The sequence below is a fragment of the Anolis carolinensis genome, chromosome 4 (assembly GCF_035594765.1).
Source record: "Anolis carolinensis isolate JA03-04 chromosome 4, rAnoCar3.1.pri, whole genome shotgun sequence".
In the NCBI taxonomy this organism is placed as follows: domain Eukaryota; kingdom Metazoa; phylum Chordata; class Lepidosauria; order Squamata; family Dactyloidae; genus Anolis; species Anolis carolinensis.
This window is the reverse complement of record NC_085844.1, coordinates 212,022,678-212,039,330: the sequence shown is the minus strand read 5'-3', so window position 1 is coordinate 212,039,330 and position 16,653 is coordinate 212,022,678. Positions and strand designations below refer to the sequence as shown.

Below are 16,653 nucleotides of genomic sequence, written 5' to 3'. Positions count from 1 at the left end.
CATCATGCTGTTACCCAGATTCTGAGATTGCTGTTCATTCATTTGAAGCTGTAGTTGTTAGACTGTTATCTCATTGAAGTCTGCTTGCTATGAAATATGCTAAGAGGTATCTGTGTATGTGTAGAGAAGTCTGTGCATGTGTTGAAATTTGTGTATGTACAACAGAGTATGTGTGCATGCATGGAAGTGACCACTAGCCACTCAGCTAACTAAGAATATGGCTGTTGGGGATCTACAATATCCCTGGCTCTCTCAGAAAAAGTACTACAGATTAGTTTCTAAACTAACATTCTGATGACCTGAAAGATTTTTAGCCCAAACTTCTCTCAATCAGAGAATTCATAATACATACTTAATTATTCTTTCTATGTGAAACAATTGGTCGGCTACTTTTGTTGCAGAGATTTTGTCTTTATATCCAATTCTGATGATCTTCCAATAACATGGTTTCTGATAGCATCTGATAAATATTTACTAACTTAGTTATATTTACTAATTGTCCTTGTAAAACAATTGGATGGCTATTTTTGTTGCAGAATTATTTTTTTATATCCAGTTCTGATGCTTTTCTAGTATCATGGACTCAGACAGCACCTGAGAAAATAAATTCTAATCTGTTGGAATCACAGACGCCTTAAAGAGCGAGACTTAAAAGTTTCTTCAAAACAGAGTTTATTGAAACAAAAGGAAAAGGATGCAGGGATACTTAAATGCAGTTCCACTGGTCAAAAACTCAAAAACCCAAACCAGACCTGGTTCAAAAGGGTAAACAGAAATGTAATCCATATCAACTGGATGCAAAAAGCAACAAGTCAAACAGAGTGCTCTAAGGCAAAACAAAAAGGCACAGTACACAAATGGTTAACAGAGGGAGTTGCAAGAAGAGAAGCGTCATCAGCCGAAGTCCAAGGTCGAAGCAGGAGGAATCCAAAGCAGCGTTGCTCCAGAAGCAGCATCTCCAACCAAACCAGTTCAGGTCCAAACTGCAGATCTGAGCCCAACACCGAACATCAAACAGGCAGCAGCAAGACTACAAGAAACTTTCCCAATACCCAGCACACAAACGCACATCAACACCTTGCCTTCTGCAAAGACCCCTCACCCATGAACCCACTTTTATCTACAAACCATCATCAGAGGATGAACTGACCACTGCCCCATCACCATCCCCCACAGCTGCTCCCAGCTCTTCACGTGAATTCCTTCGACTCTCCCTCCAATTTCTCCATCTCCTGTCAAGACTTAGATCCCCCCAAGAATCAGTTGGATCCCCTGATTGCCAGTCTTCACTCCCAGAGAACCCCATAAAGGTGTCACTAGTTGTTGGTGCCTCACAAATAGCTTGCACTTCTTTTATCTTAGTCCAATCCATGGTGTCTCCTTCTTCTCCTTCACTTATTGACCCATCATCCCCAGAGAATCCCTCAAATGACTCTTCATCTGTAGGTGCTGTAAGTATGTCCCGAATTCTCTTTCTCTGCTGCTCATCATCAGATTCCTGCTCCCGAGTAACCCTTTCCCCCCTTCTGACACCCATACTACTGTCTGCAACATTATCATCCCCAGAGAATCCCTCAAACGACTCCTCATCTGTAGATGCTGTAAGTATGTCCCGGATCTTCTTTCTCTGCTGCTCATCATCAGATTCCTGCTCCCGAGTAACCCTTTTCCCCCTTCTGGCACCCATACTATTGTTTGTAACATTACTCACAGGCTCTACTACAACATAATCTTCAATAGAATATATCTGAATACTTGAGTAGGAGTACAATCCTAGAAGATTCAGTGTAATGAAGTGGAGCCTGAGGCACCAAGATTTGAATTCCTGCTCAGGTATAAAATCCCACTGGCAAGTCACACTCTCATGGCCTCTAAAGGAAATAGTGGGTCTCCTCTGGACAAATCTTGCAAAGAAAGCTCCTTTATAGCTTGCTGTAAGACAAAAGCATATGGAAGGCACACAATGACAACAATCCGCTACCTGTTAGCTCAGAATTTAGTTCCCTTCCAGTTAAGCAATTGCAGTATTAGAATTTAGGGTAGAGTGGTGAAGTTGTGACCTTGAAGATTTTGTTGGATTATAAGGCCCATTATCCTTGACCAGTGACCAGGATTTCTGGACACCAATGATCACAGGTGTTACACCCATGGCTTAGTTGCATCAGGTAGGAACATACCATTGGACAAGGAGGAATATATTGTTGTTGTGTGCCTTCAAATAGTTTCTGACACATTGTGACCCTAATGTGATGCTATCATGGGGTTTTCTGGGGCTACAAGACTCTCCCATGGTCACATGGTTTTTTTCATGGCCAAGCAGAGAACTGAACCCTGATCATAGTCTAGTTCAATGCTCAAACCACCACAACACATTCATCTTGGGAAAGATAAATAAGTTATTGAAACCCTGGGATCCCAAAATGGACCCCAACACCCATGACCCCAAGAGTGTTAAAACATGAAGCCCATGGGCGACCTTTCCCCCAGAAACCCCGTTCAGCTAACCTCTGCTGGTGACTTTCAGCCCAAATCTACCAAGTTGCACAAAAATGTAAACACATATCAGAGCAAATCCCATCATCCCTCCAGGCTGTAGGCTTAATCCCCTCACAATAACTTCATGCACCTAATAATGGATTCAGATCAAAAGGTCATGGAAGTTACCCAACACTCTGCCAGACCTTTTCTCTGGGAACCCATTCCAAGTGTGCCAACATGCTTTGCCACTCATTGTTCAGTTGGTCAAGATCCATTGCCCTACCCCAGACAATAGGAATGAAGCCATTTGGCACCCATTAACTTGAACCCTACACATATTCATTTTCACTATTCACACACCAGAGGTGGACCAAGAAACAGCCACAAAACTTCAAATTGAGCAATGATACCTTGCCAGCCAGCATGAGAATCCTAGCTGTCCCCAGCCTCAGCCAATCAACACTTGAAGCCCTTTGTTTTGAACGAATGTCAAACTCCTATAAATGCTTCTTTATGTTTTCATTGTGGCATGTCGGTTTTGGGAGCACAGACTCTGATAGCATCCACTTTGGCTGAAGTGAATAAAGCCTCTGTTCATTTGCCTTCAACCTGTCCATGTCTTATTTGATCTTTGGAGTGAGATATGCTAGGACCCGAACCCCTGTTCTGGGGGTGAAGTCACATAACATTTCTGTGCTGCTATCTATCCCATTCCCAGAGTCCATGGTGGCAAACAAGATGTCAGAGGCAGACACACTGGGAAGGGAGGTTCCATCTGCATTTCTTTCTATTGGCAGCAGATTTATTCCAACACATATTTCTTTAGAGCACATGGAAAGAACCTTTTGCCTTCTATAGATTTTGAACTATAACTCTAATAATCCTTTATTACTAGCCATATTGTCTGGGGCTGATGACAGTGTAAGTCCAAAGCATCTGAAGGACCAAATTTCCCCACTCCAATTTTAGAGCATCCCTTGGGACTCTCATAATTGTGATGATACTTTGTTAATGGTAAGATTAAGATAATTACTATAAGAAAAATAGAATGTAGGTAGTCGAAACCCATTGTGGATCAGGGGTCTACTCATCTTTTATGAAGAAACAAGAAAATAAACAAGAAGGTTTACTCCATTGTGAATGTAACTACCATTCATCATACTGTCAATCCAACAATTTGATTGTCATTTGTAACAATTTATCTGAAATTTATATTCATTTATTGTACATAATACAATGTTTAATAATATTTAATACATTGTTATTATTCCATTAGTGGACACTTATTAGTTCAAGATTAAGATAACTGCGTTTTGTAATTGCAAGAAAACCTATGTGCCATTACAATGTCAACATGCAAGATATGCCAATGGAAAGATAGACTTATGTTGCACTGTGCTTCTTAAGCTACTTGATGTGGAGAACCTGTAGGTTTTCCATACAAAATGTCACAAACTGATCCCATATTTTCACTTGAAACTTGCCATGCACTACACCTAATAGCTTATGGGCATGCTACAATCCATGGATCACTTCTTTGAGAAGTATTGATATAATAGTTGTTTTAATATATATTTATATAGTGCTGATGTGGTGCTTTATCCAAGAAACTCTATATTATTTACACACAGAATAGGGATTGGAATATGGATTTTATCATGCTTAGAACAGATCTATTGAAATAAGTGGAACTTTGGTTGTTGATTTTAATGGGTCTCCTTGAAATATGTCAGTGTCTATTTACTTTTTTTTAATGTCAAAATAGAAATCCCATTGTTTTCTTTTTTATATTTTTATTTACATACATTAACAACATACAATGTAAACAGAATACAAAATAATGAACATTTTACAAACACTTAACCCCACCACCTAAGTCTGAACAAGTATTGTTTCCTCTGCCATAAATTTATGAGTCAACCAATAAACAAATGTTGTATCCAAAATTCCTGACCAACAGGGTTGTAATCAATTCTAGTGAATACCTGGTACACTGCAGAATAATATGTATATCGTTTTACATTGCCTTCTGTTATTCTCAGTACATCCTTTAAGTTATAATTGTTAATCATCTGAATAAAACCAGATCAATGTCTATTTACAACCCAGGATTTCTTTCAAGCTTATCAAAGCAGGTGCAGAAAACTTTGAGTGCATCACATGTTGGGCTTTTACTCTCATCATCTCTGTCCATAGATCAAGCAGCCTGGTGTTGATTAGCTCACAACATCTGGAAAGCCAGAGTTACCACATCCCTGTTCTAATAGGTTGCTGCTATTCCTCTTGTCTTCTCTTTCTTCTCTATTGCAAAGAACACAATCTGCCAGCAGATGTCAGTGAAACCACATATTTTACTAATGCCAGTTCAGAAGAGAAACCTGAATTTGTGATATTTCTTTGGCAGGACAAAACTATCTTAAAGAATGAGGTGCATCTGGTTTAGAGATCAGGACTTTTCACACAGTGCTATCTCACTTACGGACTTTGTTGCACTCTCTCTTCTATTAAAAACTCTTGACTTCAGTCTTTTGTACCAAAGGTAGGAAAAGAAGGAGGCATGTTTCCTCTTCTAATTGTTCTGTTTACTCTTTAAAATCAGAATCATTTCCCTTTGTTGAGGATCAGGATCCCTTTGAGAGGAAGGTTGCAGTCAGGAAAACATATGCTAGAATTCCACTCAAGAGCTGTTCTAGCAGGGTTGTATTTATTTAAAATGACTACATTCTGGCTTTTAATCCAGAAATACCATGCTAGGGAGTTGGACTGACAGCCAACAGAAGTCTCAAATCTTGAAAGCATATGAGGTTCTCTTAGCCCGAGATTGATCAAGATTATTTGTATTATTTATGTATTTGTGTAGTCTGCAGACAAAATCCTGTTGCTCATTTGAACTAGAGTGTGCCCCTGGCAATGATTTTATATTTATAGCAGGGTCCTGATTAATATGAAAATTGCAAAAATGGGTTCTTTGCTGAACAAGGCCCATGACCATTTTGGTGGGCTGTTTCAAACATTACATGTTTTCTGTATGAAAAACATTTGGCACAGAGATTAAAATGTATGAAGACAAAATGAGCAATGTGAGAAGCTGTGATAGCCACATGATTTGGTTTTATGTACACCAAAGATGTAAACCATGCAGTCCTTCGTTTCTGAAAAGCACCTGAGAATGCTGCCAGATCATTTCCTGTTGTTCATAATGTCAGCTCTATTGGTGCAGCATTACTATGCAGAGCTGCAGAGAAACTGGAAATTGGGTCCTCTGAGCTATGAGAAATATTACCTACTCTGTGTCCAGTGCCAAATGCAATAGATTTATAATAGTTCCTTTTTCCTCATCATCTAACCTGTACTTGGGATTTCATTTTTTTAAATATAAATCAATATGATCTCTTTGTCGGGAAACTATAAAATGTGAAGATTCTCACAGATTCTGTGAGGCAAGAAATCTTTCCACAATTTAAACCAGAATGCAGTTTGTGGAGGTAGTGACAGGACAGACGCATAGTTTTCAGGTCTGGTTTTGCCATTAGATTGGGAGATGCAACCTAGTTCAAACAGTAGAGCTTGCAAATACAACTTGGATCTCAAGAAATAATGAAGTATTTGATTACTGGCAGGGAAACATAAGTAACTACAAATGCTTTTGGAATCTGGTATGCATAATACCCACTCAGCATAATAAATACTGAGATGATGGCAAAGGGATTGAAACTGTATATATCTGAATGAACAAAGGTTTCCTACCCCTGATTTTGCCAATTTTTCCTGCAACCAGGAATGGAAACAATATTTGGACTTTCTCTCTCGGTCCATTGTGTATATGTGATTTAACATGCAGTGCTGCAAACTCTTAGGAAATTGATGGGGAAACATCCTGTCCTGTTTTAGGCAGGCATGAGTCAGGACTGGGATCATAAAATAAGTTTTAAAGAGCTAGAGGAAAGAAGAACCAGGCCTTAGGAGCTAGAAAATAGGAAACTAATAACAGTAATAGCAACTAAAATCCAGACACTAGTCAAGTGGAACAGAAAATACTTGTAGACTGAATCGAGCCCATCCTGATGGTTTTTCACAGTCAACACTTTACTAGAGCTTGGGCCTATTTATAAACCAGCTCTAGATGTGAAGTTGTACCTCTGAGGGCACATCTACACTGACCACTCAGTTCAGTTTCAAACTGGTATTAAAGCAAATTGTTTGCTTCACTTGCTTCCTGGCACCTGTTTGAAGCCCAAATAATGATTACATAAACCACAAAGCACTGATGCACATTAAGGGCTTTCATTTGTGTGCTTTTTAGAGAAGTCATTGTCTAGCCACCACAGTTTGGAGCTAGTTTCGAACTGCATTAAATGGTCAGTGTAAATGGGACCTGAGTGTGTGCAGAATGTATCTCCTATCTGAGCAAACAAAACTCACCTTATGTTGTAAAACCTAGCTTGAGAAGGATTTCAGTGTCAAAGCACAGGCCATTCCATAATCGGGGCCAGAGCAACACATTTTGACTGCCTAATGCAAAGCATAAGATGCCACATTTTCCCTGTTCACATAACAGAAATGGACTCAACTTAATTAGCAATTGAATCTCACTTCAACAGTGATAAATGTTATAATGTTCTCCACCACAGGAGTTGCAGGAATACTGTGGCATACACAGTTCTGAAGTCTAAAAAATTGGGAAAGATGGATGATTTATTTATTTATTCATTTACAGTATTTATATTCCGCCCTTCTCACCCCGGAGGGGACTCAGGGCGGATCACAATGTACACATACATGGCAAACATTCAATGCCATATGAACATAGAGACATAGACAAAGACAGAGACACAGAGGCAATTTAACATTCTCCAGCTTCCAGCTTCCTGGGAGGGATGCTCAATTCTGGCCACAGGGGGAACAGGTGCTTCATCATCCACTGTGACATCTTGATGTATACTTCCTCATTCCAAATGGCTGCTGGACAATTTTTATGGTGTTGGTCGGGTGCTCACTCCGACATGGGCCAGCCTCGAACTCATGACCTCTTGGTCATAGTCATTTATTGCAGCTGGCTACTTAACCAGCTGCACAAGGAAAAGCTAGGAGGTTACCACCACTGTTTCCTTCCTCTTGATATCAGATTTTAAGGTAGTTTGCTTCACTCTTCTTAATGGTGTAACCAGGATTGTCAAGGAAGTGTGAGATCTGAAAGTCAACTCTTTTTTAAATGAATGTACCCAATCCTGCCCATGGTTATGGCCAGCTGCCAGGTGAATCTGGTAGTTATGATGTCTCACACTCCAAAAATATTAATCCAAAATTAAAACTTTTGCAGTCGTCTGTCCCAGCCAGTCCTCCTAAAGACTATATGGTTCTATAATAAAAATAGAGATAATGAATACACCTAAATCAGCATTATTACTTATGCATGATAATATCCTCTCACAAGAGGAGAAAGAATTGGTTTCTAATTTGATAACTGCAGCAAAATTGCTAATAGCAAAAAACTGGAAAGAAAAAAGGAAATCCAATTAGAAGAATGGTACAGGGAAATTTGGAACATAGCAATCAACGATAAGCTGACTTGCAATATTAAAATTAAAAAGGGAATATCGAAACAAACAGATTTTTGGAAAATATGGAGAAAATTTATTGAGTATATTTTTAATGAGGGAAAGGGGTATAAGCCAGCAACAGAGACAATGAAATTTTGGACTTGTGAAACAGTATGAGTTGGTTGGTCCTGGTGAAGGTGGCACAAAATAAGCGGAAGGGAAGAGGGGGAAAAGGTATAACAATAATAACGATAATAATAATAATAAATAAAACATGTATAAGTAAATAAAAGGGTGTAGTTGAGAGATATGTAGTAAAGTTGTAATGGAAAAGTCTAAAACTAATAAGAAATATGCATAAATATGTTTTGATTCTGATTTTTCTTTATTGTTGGATTGCATACAATGTGATATGTCTGGGATACTGTAAAATGAGGAAAGAATGTATACTTATACATTTTGAATTATAAATTAATAATAATAATATTGAAAATAAAACATGTATAGGTAGATGAAGGGTGTGTAGTAGAGAGATATATAGTGAAGTTGTAATGGAAAAGTTAATAGACTGATGGGAAATATGCTTGGGGATGTTCTTGTTTTTGTTTTGTTTTTTTTTTGCTGTCAGATTGTATGCAACGTGATGTGTTTGAGATATTGTAGAATGAGGAAAATGTGAGCTTGTACATTTGGATTGATAAATTAATAAAACATTTTTTTTAAAAAAACAAAAAACTAAAGACTATAGTGTTCTAAATGATCCTGAGAAAGTTACACTTCTGAACCACAACTCCCAAAATATGCCAGCCATCTGTGGGAATCTGGTGCGTTATAGTCCAAAAGTAGCTTTCTCAAGCTTTGATTAGAGCTAGCAAGATACTCTGCTACTTTGGGCTGAAGATTGGCTCCCTAACAGCCAGTTACACATAGTGCTGCTGAAGGAGTCACAATGTTTCTGTTTAGCACATACATCCCAGTAAACATGGTAAGATATTATTGGCAGGTCATTAAGTCATTTGGGAGCCTGTAGGCTGAATTTCTGTGACACAATAAAATCTTTGTGCATCCTGGTGTAGTGGGTGAAAGGCTGATACTGAATTTCTGATGTGGGTATGTGAAGAGCGGAGTTTCTTCAAGAGCAATTGCACATCTTGTGACATGTGCTGGTCATCTGAGAAGAGACAGACTCTTTATGAGAGGCCTTACATGACCTTTTTTGTTCAAGTGGAAGTTTTGTCTAAGGCTGGTCCTATACTGCCATATAATGCAGTTTGACTGGCACTGTATGGCCACTGTCGAATCATATAATGCCGTTTAATGTAGTTCAAGCTGCATTAGAAAGCTGTGTTGAACCAGCCTACAGGGGCCACATTATAAAAATTAATTCCTTTATTTATAGAAACACCAGGAGATTAAAATACAGTGAGATCTTTCTATTGTGTTAACAGAGCTGCTGTTTATCTACATGTTTACTGTAATGTTTCTGAACTAAATTAAAGTGCATATCCTCTAACTTGTTGACCTCCATTGCCTCCTGCCAGCATTGCCAAGCCCCATTCCCCATGTGCTCACTTTCCAACTTCTCTGTATGTTTGCTTGTTCAAAATGTTAACGAGCAATTTAGAGCAGCATTGGATAGTGAGATCCAAGCTGTGGGTTAAGCCTGGTGAGAAAAAGAAGCCAGTAATTTCCAGAATATAACTCACCAAGTCGAAGCAGAAGCCACTGAGGTATTCTATTTAATTTCAGCTGAAATTGATGTCAGCCTGCGATAATTTGCCAAAAATAGACTGAGTTACATAACATAGCAAAGCATGTACTTTATACAGTTTTCAGGTTCAAAATTCCCACCGCCCCTGGCTGGACCCAGCCTTGCTGTGATTGGCAGAGGCTCCCCGGAGAGGTGGGGACTTGACACGCCTCGGCCAATGATAGAGCGCTGCCTGCCTTTGATGCAATGTCCAATGATGAAATGTCCAATGATGAAAGAGGGGCTGGCAGGTCTCTGAACAATGGAGGAGGTGATGGCTGTCGATGGGATTAAGTATCTTGCTGTGTGGGGACAATAACCCTGTGAAACTCTTATTGTCCTTTTGCCTGTACAGTCTCTGATGAAGCCCAGTGTCTAAAACACTAAAAACTCCCAGATAAATCCAACAGAAAATATTTGTCTAATGGCTGGATTATGACTGGCCCTTCTTGGGCCCATTGTCAGACGGCCCAGAGAGAGCCTTGGGCCCTACAAGATGGACCTGTTCTATTGATAAGGAGATTGAGATAACAAGTCCCTTGAATAGGGGTCTGACACCTAGATGTCAGTTCCATTTTCCAAAAGGCAGCAGCATCGGCAGTCTTGATAGGGTTAGGTGATTCAGAATCCGGGGAAGGGGAAATGGCATTGTCTTGAAAGCTGTGGCATACCTTGCCTCTCCACAGAGGAGATATGCCATTCATGTGAAATGATCAGAATGTCCAAAGGTTGCTCCATTCTTAGGTGGTCTGGCTTTGCCCTCCAAGGTTTAAGAAAAAGTCCATTGTGTTATTTCCAGATGATGATCATCATAAGTCCATTGAGTCAGGATATGGGCCTGGGGCAGGCTGATGGCACCCAGGTTGGGATGGAATGCCAGCCAAAGTTCACAACGGGGTCACTGTGCTTCATTTTATATGGGGGCAAGATATCATAAAGTATAATAATAAAAATATAAAATTGATAAGAGACACATGTGGGACTCACAATGGGGGAGAAAAGGAGATTCAGCATTCCCATTGTGTTTGGAGACAAACACAAGTTTCATCCATGGGGCTTTCAGGGGGCTTCGATCTCCCCTGTATTTCCTATGGGGGACAAAGCAAGGGATCCTAGAAGTTCCCCAGCAGCCCAGGCGAGGGGCTTTTGGAGTTCCCCTAGAACTGGGAGATGGCGCAAGGGGTACAAAGGGGTTCATGCAGGAGGAGGAAATGAATGGCAAGGGAAAGATTATAAAGCATAATGTTTGCTTGGCTAACCTTTAGCCTAGATATGTAAATGTTTCTCAGCATAAAAGGGGGTCCCTTTTGTTTGTGAGTCATTAACTGAGTTGGGAAACAATTAGAAGAGTTATTAATTCTTTAGCCCAGGTGTGGCTCAGATGGAAAAAGTCAAATAACTTTTGTGACATGGTTTCCAGTAATAAATTTGTTACCTTCGGCTATAAATATATGCAATATAGGACATAAAGCCTTGATTAAATGTACACACTATCTAACATGGGAAGGGTCCTTGTTGTTGTTGTTGTTGTTGTTGTTGTTGTTGTTGTTGTTGTTGTTGTTGTTAGTGCATTTGCAAATTGACCAAGACTTAACCCTTATTATCCAGCCTGATGTCCTTGTCCTTAGGAAAACTATAAGTTACTATCTTTTATTGGGGGGTGTCACCTTTGACTTCAAAAACAAGAACAGAACAAGAAGTGTTTAAAACCCACCTCAGAGAGCATACAGAAATTTCATTTCTGAAATTAAATAAAGTCACACAGCAAACCCAATTATTGTTGGAAGTCAACCTCACACTGCCCAAGTCTGCAGTCCTCAATAAAGAACAATTAGTTAGCTTTAGGCTAGGCTGGGAGACCCAGTGGTGCAGCAGGTTAAACAACTGAGCTGCTGAATTTGCTGACTGAAGGGTCAGTGGTTCGAATCCGGGGAGCAGGGTGAGCTCCTGCTGCTAGCCCCAGCTTCTGACAACCTAGCAATTTGAAAACATGCAAATGTGAGTAGATCAATAGGTACTGCTCCAGTGGGAAGGTAGCGGCCACATGACCTTGGAGGTGTCTACAAGACAACACCAGCTCTTTGGCTTAGAAATGGAGAGTCAGACATGACTAAATGTCAGTGGAAAACCTTTACCTTTACTAGGCTAGGCTGAGAGAATCTCTGCCCCCTCACTCTTGAATGTCTTTTAATATATCTATTTGTTCTCTCTCTGTTTTACTCCTCCCATTTTCCAACTGAAACCTCATGTTCTTCTGCTTTTTCCATCTTTCCATGCATACCTTTCTCTACTCTGAAGAAATGTAATGTTTGTAGGTTTTTCCTCTTGTTTTTTGAACCTTAGAAGTAGTTAGAGAAAAGCATGGACCCAATTATTTTCTATCAAGAAATGTAATTCTCTCATATATTTAACTAAACCTTTTTGAAACTTTAAAGATTGAACTCTGCAGCTTTGCCTCATAAGCTCAATAATTATTTTGCAGCCACAACACTTCACTTTCTGCTTGCTGTGAGCTGACTGCTCAATTAAGCATCCTGTTTGTATTTTTTGGATGCTCTGCTATTTTGGGAGAATTCCCTAACAATTATTTGAATGTATTGAAAAATACAATCTTTTAAATAATTACAGAAAGTTTCCCAATCCCTACCAGCTACACCAAAGAATTTACAAACTAGTTTCCTGCAGATTTTCTGCTTCTTCACAGACCAGCTTGCCAAGATACATTGAAATCTTCAGAAGAGACCTTCCTCTGTGATACATCTTTCAGAGAAATGTATTTTACATACATAAGAAAAAGTCTTCCCCATCATGGAACTGAGCTGACTTTGAAGTGTTTTCCAGTGGGAAATGTGCATGATGCAGAGATGGTATTTTTTCCAGCAATAGATGGAAACTATTTTTGTGTACCTAAGCGTTTTAGACTATTGCATTTTCATTGTTTATGTTATTTAACCATTGCTTCTTTTATGTTAATTTTATTTGTATTGTCGATTTTTAAAGTATTTGCTTAAACCACTCATATACACAAAAATGTATTAGGATGGAGCCATGGTTTATACAGTTTTAAAACTTAAAAACTTCAGTAGTGTGAACAATACCAGTCTATTGGATCAATGAAGAGAGCCAGCATGATGTAATGGTTTGAGCATTATGCCACCCTTCTGAAAACCAGGGTTTGAACTCCCAATCAGCCATGGAAATCTACTGTGTGACCTTGAGCAAGTCACTCTCTCAGCTTCAGGGGAAGACAAAGGCAACCTCCCCCCAAACAAATTTTGCCAAGAAAACTCCTGATAAGTATGCATGTGATCCCTGTGTTCCTGCTGTTTGTGCCAAGAACTGCCTAGCCACCTCTGCGATTGTCTGTACTGTTTCAAACTGTTTTTATTTCCCCTTTTGTGACTCATAGGGATGGGCAATACCTTTGTCAAAATTTGCCTTTCTTAATTGCATTTATTGGTTCATATGTTGTTCAAAAACACATAGGTTTCCTAGCTTGCTAACAAATGTGGCCTTCCTCTGGAACAGTTTTATCAGGCAGTACTGTGGTGTTGTTATGTGCCTTCAAGTTAACTCTTACATATGGGAATCCTCTCTAAGGTGCTATTAGCAAGCTTTATCGAGAGGGGGTTGCTACTGTCTAGTTCAGAAGTAGCTTGCTTGAGGTCACCCAGTGGGTTTCCATGACTGAGCAGAGATCCACACCCGATCCCAGTCTAATATTCTATACTGGTTCCTCTTTGACAGTGTTAGAGATAAGTCATAATGCTTGATACAAATAAGCTGCCAGATTCTTTTATTCTATTCTATTCTATTCTATTCTATTCTATTCTATTCTATTCTGTGTTTTCTATTTTTATGCATCCTAGAGCCTTTTCTCCACACAGGGTCAAGGCAAAAATAAATAAACTGATCAAATGACATCTCCTGATTTTTCCACTATTCACTGATAGGTCTCTTCTTTCCTGGCCTTCCCTTGGACAGAACTGCCTCTTCACTGTTGTTTTGTTGCATTCAATTGTGCAGTAAGGCCCATTGGGGAAACCTGCAGGACCTGATCTGGTGAAGCCTGAGACTTTCCAGAGAAATCCAATATCCTTGAGAATTTGAGATGGACTTGCCTTCTTTTGAGGAAGTTCCATTTGTCATAAAAGAAGCCCAAGGGGAGCTCTTCTCAATTTAACTTATGGCAGGCATGGGCAAACTTTGGCCCTCCAAGTGTTTTGGCCTTAAACTCCCACAATTCCTAACAGCCTACCTGCTTATGGTGATAAGAAGGGAAGGAACAAAACAGAACATGGGCAGAAAATGAGAGAGTTTGTTTTAATATACTCTCTCTCTTTCCGAAGGCTGATGGAGAAGTATACAGATTATATAAGTGACATTGTTGAAGGCTTTCGTGAGTTGCTGTGAGTTTTCAGGGCCGTGTGGCCATTTTCCAGAAGCATTCTCTCCTGACATGTTACCCACATCTATGGCAGGCATCCTCAGAAGTTGAGGGGTCTGTTGGAAGCTAAGCAAGTGAGGTTTATATATCTGTGGAAGGTCCAAGGTGGGAGAAAGAACTCTTGTCTGCTTGAGGCACATGTGAATGTTGCAATTGGTCAGCATATAATGGCCTTGCAGCTTCAAAGCCTGGCTGGTTACTGCCTGGGGGAATCCTTTGTAGGGAGGTGTTAACTGGCCCTGATTGTTTCTTGTCTGGATTTCCCCTGCTCTTTGAGTGTTGTTTTTTATTTACTGTCCTGATTGTAGAGTTTTTAAATATTGGTAGCCAGATTTTGTTCATTTTCATGGTTTCTTCCTTTCTGTTGAAATTGTCCACATGCTTGTGGATTTCAGTGGCTTCTCTGTGTAGTCTGACATGGTGGTTGCTAGGGTGGTCCAGCATTTCTGTGCTCTCAAATAATATGCCCTGTCCAGGTTGGTTCATCAAGTGCTCCTATACAAATGACATCCCTCTCTCAATATATTCAGTGGAATGGGATTTGGTTCCAGGACTCTGGTGGATATCCAAATCCGTGGATGTTCCAGTCCCATTATATATAATGGCAGAGTAAAATGGTATCTCAAAGCTGAAGACATTCCGTGGTGCTTTTAGGAATTTCAGAGCAGAATAATTTCAAACCATTGATGACTGAATCCGTGGATTCCGAGAGCCGACTGCACAGCCCTAACACCTTGTCAACCCCCAGTCTAGACACCCTTAACCGGATTAAATACTCCCACAGCAGAGAACCGGGGCGAAATCACAAGAGAAACTTCGAGCAGTCTTAACAGCGCTCCATGCAATCATGCCGGCCACATGACCTTGGAGATGTCTAGGGACAACGCCGGCTCTTCGGCTTAGAAATGGAGATGAGCATCAACCCGCAGAGTCAGACATGACTGGACTTAACGTCAGGGGAAACCCTTACCTTTAACGGTCTTAACACCCGGCATAGAATTCAGTGGAGTGGAGTCACAAACTCCACCCGAAAGGACCATTGGCTGCCAGGTGTGGGAATTGTGGCATCCCAAGCAAACACGCTGCTCGTTTTGTGAAGCATTTCGTCTTCAACAGAGATGTATCCCTTCAAGCCTTGTAGATCATCGCCATAGCTAGTCTTAGCTGTCAAAGGGCGTATATTATATATATAATGTATCGGAAAGGGCTGCCTCCGTGGAACAAAGCTGCGTCTCTGTCGGAGCCCGGTCTCTCCAGAACCTTTTTTTGCGGTGGGAGGAGGAGGAGGAGGAGATGGGAGGGGGCGGGTCTCCCTCTTCGCTGGGGGATAAGCTCCCTCCGCGTGGATGCGCGCGCGCGCGTGCGCGTGTGTGCGGCGCGTGCCGGCGAGCTGGGAGCCTCCCTTCCCTTTCCCTCCCCCCCGCGCCGCCCCCAGGCCCGTCCCGCCCAAGGCCATTGTTGCCATTCCCTGAAGGAAGCCAACAGCTGGCAGGGAAGTCGCCTGCTTGGTTCGCCAAGGAAGGAGGCGCAGAAGCGGGGGGGGGGGGGGAGAGAGAGAGAGAGAGAGAGAGAGAGAGAGAGAGAGAGAGAGAGAGAGAGAGAGAGAGAGACGCCCAGTCAGTCAGAGCCTGTGGCCATTGAGCTGTCAGCTGTTTTCTCCCTCCCTCCCTCCCCAGTGAGAAAGTCTGAGGCGGGAATAAACCGCTTTGCCTGCTGCCTCTCCCACTTTCTGGAAAAAGCATCAGGCGAGGAGAGAGCGATCTGAGCGTGCAAGGAGGGTGTGCGTCTCTGGGCAGCCCCCGCGCGTGGCGTGTCACCCTCCTTTCCCTCAGCAGCAGCATAAAGGGCTGGAGGGGTGGGGAGGGCGCCGAGGGCCCACGTGACAGCCCCTCCCTCCCAGTCATCCTCCTCTCTGCCCCCCCCCCCTCCCCTCCCTCTCTCCGGGGAATCGGCACTTTGTTCGGGATACTGCCGTGGCTCCCATTGTGAAGGGAGAAAGGAGCCGCCAGCCCCGCCGAGAAGAGGAGGAAGGAGCCCGAGCGTCGTGGGCTGGCGGCCAGGAGCGTGGGGTATGTGTCTCGTGAGTGGGGCGCGGCGAAGTTCAGGGGAAGTCCAGGCCCGGGACGTGGAGGGCGAGATGGCGAGCGGAGCGCGGAGGAGGAGGAGCAGCGCCGCTTAGCAGCAGGGTAAGTGCCGGCTTGGCCGGAGGAAGGAAGAGAGGCTGAGAGAGGGGACCTTGGCGGGCAGAGGCCGAGCGCCCAACGCAGGGAAGGAAAGCGCGCCGAAGGGCCCAGGGGCAAGACCCAGCCTGGGGACTCCCTGGAGGCGTGGGGCCGGCGAGGCCATCTGGCACAGGCTATTGCCAAGCAGCTAGGAAGAGGCCAGATGAGGCGCCCCGCCGTCAGCTGCCAAGAGGAGGAGGAAGACAGGCGGGGCCG

The 16,653-nt window shown here is 42.0% G+C and overlaps 1 protein-coding gene and 1 long non-coding RNA gene across 6 annotated transcripts in view; one reads left to right on the top strand and one right to left on the bottom strand.

Moving 5' to 3' along the window:
• Positions 1–7,167: 7,167 nt before the first annotated feature.
• On the bottom strand, positions 7,168–15,473 carry LOC134298440 (uncharacterized). The gene is made up of 2 exons (XR_010005536.1): positions 15,186–15,473; positions 7,168–9,784 (listed from the first exon to the last, which is right to left on the bottom strand). It is a non-coding gene; the product is annotated as an uncharacterized LOC134298440 (long non-coding RNA).
• A 404-nt stretch (positions 15,474–15,877) lies between these two features.
• Positions 15,878–16,653, top strand: part of nav1 (neuron navigator 1) — a 365,889-nt gene continuing 365,113 nt past the window's right edge. For 2 of the 5 annotated variants that reach the window (XM_062978713.1, XM_062978712.1), the window contains exon 1: positions 15,878–16,401. The gene's annotated coding sequence lies outside the window, so the exon portion shown is untranslated. The remainder of the gene's footprint in view (positions 16,402–16,653) is intronic. The other 3 variants (XM_062978711.1, XM_062978708.1, XM_062978714.1) reach the window with 2 other exon arrangements.